The following is a 3,507-nucleotide window of genomic DNA, read 5'->3' as shown; positions in this document are numbered from 1 at the left end:
CGCTTCGAGACCCGCCTGGGCAGCGAGACCGCATTTCTACAATAAATCAAAAAATTAGCCAGGCATGGTAGTGCGTGCCTGTAGTTCCTGCTACTCGGAAGGCTGAGGCGGAAGGATCGCCGGAGCCCAGCAGGTCGAGGCTGCGGTGGCCGGGAGCGGCCACTGCACTCCAGTCTGGGTGACAGAGTGAGACTCCAACTCAAAAAAACAAACAAAACAAAGCAAAACAAAAAAAATCAAAATAAATAATTAGCCGGGCATGGTGGCATGTGCCTATAGTCCCAGCTCGGGAGGCTGAAGCCTGATACGAGGCTGAGGCTGCAATGAGGCATCATCATGACACTGCATTCCAGCCTGGGTGACAGAGTGAGACCCTGACTTAAAAAAAATACACTCACACACAAGCTAGAATATATCTACTCACAGTGGCTATCTCTAGGGAGTGGAAATGGTAGGAAAGAAAACATTTTACTACATATTCTTTTATTCAGTTTTTTCATTTTTTTTTTTTTTTAAATTTTCCTGGGCTTTCACATTTGTTGATTTTTATTCGCGATCTCTTTTTCAATACAATTTACAACCTCATCCCCATTTCCAGCCTGATTATACAAGTGCTAGGTAGCAGAAAAGTCTAGAATAAATACACCAAAAGAGAAAAAAAAAAGCAAAGCTGTGAAACTAAGTTGCATGCAACAGGTTCTATAAGGACAAGAGAAGTGTCTGAAAAATAAAAGAGAGAGTAAGACACCGTAACTGGAAGGTTTTAGCTAAAGTTCTCTCATTCATCTTTGTCTTTCGCTTCATGCTTAAGGATGTGCGTGAACTCGATGTAGCTGAAATCCCCCTTTTGTCGACAGGTGCTTCTCCGAACAGTTCATCCACTTCCTCATCTGAGAGCCGGTCCCCCATGGCTGTCCGCAGCTCTCTCGGGTAATCTTCCTGGATGTGCCTGTTGCTTCTTCATCAAAGCAAGCAAAAGCATCTCTGATGGCATCTGCAGGATCTGCGCCATTTAACTTCTCACCAAACATGGTGAGGAACATGGTGAAGCTGATGGGTCCTGGGGCCTCATTCATCATAGCATCGAGAGAGGCCATCAGGGCATCAGTGGGATTCTCCCTAGAGAAGCGAGCATATCATGCAAATCTTCCTTGTCGATGAAACCATCTCTGTTCTGATCAATCATATTGAAGGCCTCTTAACTCCTGGATCTGTGACTGGTCAATCATGGCAAATACATTGGCTGTTGCGTGCTGAGGGTGCTTCTTGGTGGCCTTGGTCTTTGCCTTTTTGCTTGACATGGTGGCTGTTTAATTCCAGTGTCAACCACCAGAACCGGGGCTGCCCTGCGCGAGACGAGGAGGGGTGGCGAAGAGCGCTGGGTTGTCAGTTTTTTCATTTCTAAAAATGTGTATACATTTTTTGACACCCTCTGTATACTTAAGTATATATAGATATACACATACAAATTAAGCAATACTCCTCCTAAGCCTCAATCATGTATACTGTGTGAGCTTCCAAACATGATGGGAAAATGGAAGCAGAGCTAAACTACTCCCTAAGTAATATTTCCACTGGTCAGGTACTGTGCTGAGCACTTCTCAAAGTGCTTAGCACAATCTCAATCCCAACAACTGCACAAGATTCTATGTTTTCTAGTCATCAACACTGAGTAACTGCAGGTGTACATGCCTGCTCCAAGTCTTGCGTCTGAACCACCACATGCCTTCTCTGGCTCACATAATGTCTCCTCGTCCAGCCCTTTGCTTGGGGACTACCCCATCTGAGCTCCAGGCACAACAGACCAGGCCATCCTGCAAAGCTCAGGGACATCAAAGCACAGAAGGGCAAGAGAGCTAGTCAGATGACCCGAGTGCCAGCTCTCCAGATGCTGCTGACTAGCTGGAGATCCCACAGGCATCACAACAAATTCTCATCATGATGCAAGGGAAACAGGCATTCCAAGATGGAAGCATCAACTGGAACTACTTTTCAGGATGGCAGATAAGATGAATTAAAAGTAGAAGTCTTAGAATTGAGACCCTCAAGTCCAAGCAAAGTAAAAGTGACAAAGGAGTTCTTGTTATTGTTGTTTTGTTTTAAAAATACAATCCAAGCTGGGCGCAGTGGTTCACACCTATAATCTCAGCACTTTGGATGCCAAGGCAGGAGAAATGCTTAAGCCTAGGAGTTTGAGAACAGCCTGGGCTTCACAGCAAGATGTCATCTCTACAAAAAGCAAAAAAATGAGCTGGGCATGGTGGGGCATGCCTCAAGTCCCAGCTACTCATAAGGCTAAAGTGGAAGGATCGCTTCAGCCCAGGAGTTTGAAGCTGCGGTGAACCAAGTTCATGGATGATGCCACTGCGCTCCAGCCTGGGCAACAGAGTGAGACACTGACTTAAAAAAAATTAAGCCGGGCTCTGTGGCTCAGCCTGTAATCCAGTGCCTTGGGAGGCTGAGGTGAGTGGATTGCCTGAGCCCACGGGTTCGAGACCTGCCCGGGCAACTTGGTGATACCTCATCTCTACAATAAATCAAAAAATCAGCCAGGCGTGGTAGCACATGCCTGTAATTCCAGCTACTTGGAAGGCTGAGGCGGAAGGATCGCCACAGCCCAGTAGGTCGAGGCTGCGGTGGCTGGGAGCGGCCACTGCACTCCAGTCTAGGCTATAGAGTGAGACTCCAACTCAAAACACAAAACAAAACAAAAAAATTAAAAAATACAACCCAAAAATGATTATTTGGGTTCAAGTCTATGAGAATCAGAGTATTATCATGGGGAGGGAAGATGTCAAGCCGCTACAGAAGAGTTTCTGGGATACCTGCAATGGTCATCAAGGAGGGATCAACTGCACCCCATCAAATCTGACAGATTTTCAATGCAGGTGACACAATCTGTCTTGGAAAGATGCCTTCTAGAACACTGATCAACAAAGAGGAGAAAACTAAATCCGGTTCTGAGGTATACTACAGGGGTGCTGTGAATTTGAACTTCTCTTGGACACTGGCAGTCTAAAGCTACCACAGTAAGTATTTTGTAAACAGAAATATTTATATGCTTATAAAGACTAGAATAACCATCCACTGAAATAATAAAAAGCAGTTATCCCTGAGTGATAGAATTACAGGTTACTCTTTTACCCACTGTTTATACATTCTTTCATTTTTGTATCAAGGATATAAGTAACTTAGTATAACTTAGCAATCAGGGAAAAAGCTATAAATCTAAGACAAATAAGAGAATGATTCCAGCAATTTTTCTTCAGTGTTGGATCACCAGAGACTGAACATCAGACCATTAAACTTGAGACTTTCCGTCCTTGCCTAATGATTGGATACCCAAGATACTGGTCTATGCTCCCAGGCCTCTGCCCCACTCTGTACTGTCTTTCTAACCTATAGCTGCTCTTGTTCCAGTCACCACCTCTCAAAGTGCTGTGCATGGCTCCTTAGAACTACCAAATTACCATTTTTTTTTTTTTTTTTTTGAGTTGGAGTCTCACT

General features: G+C 44.6%; 1 protein-coding gene and 1 pseudogene across 3 annotated transcripts in view; both read right to left on the bottom strand.

Moving 5' to 3' along the window:
- Window positions 1-3,507, bottom strand: part of UBE2O (ubiquitin conjugating enzyme E2 O) — a 65,059-nt gene that overhangs the window by 45,469 nt on the left and 16,083 nt on the right. The window lies entirely within an intron of this gene.
- Window positions 523-1,301, bottom strand: LOC103250645 (annotated as a pseudogene). Its single transcript, XR_002481427.1, has one exon. The product of XR_002481427.1 is annotated as a myosin regulatory light chain 12B pseudogene (transcript).

The sequence above is a fragment of the Carlito syrichta genome, unplaced genomic scaffold (genome assembly GCF_000164805.1).
Source record: "Carlito syrichta isolate Samal-C Ts95f unplaced genomic scaffold, Tarsius_syrichta-2.0.1 Scaffold130825, whole genome shotgun sequence".
Lineage (NCBI taxonomy): Eukaryota > Metazoa > Chordata > Mammalia > Primates > Tarsiidae > Carlito > Carlito syrichta.
This window is presented reverse-complemented; position numbering and strand designations above follow the sequence as displayed.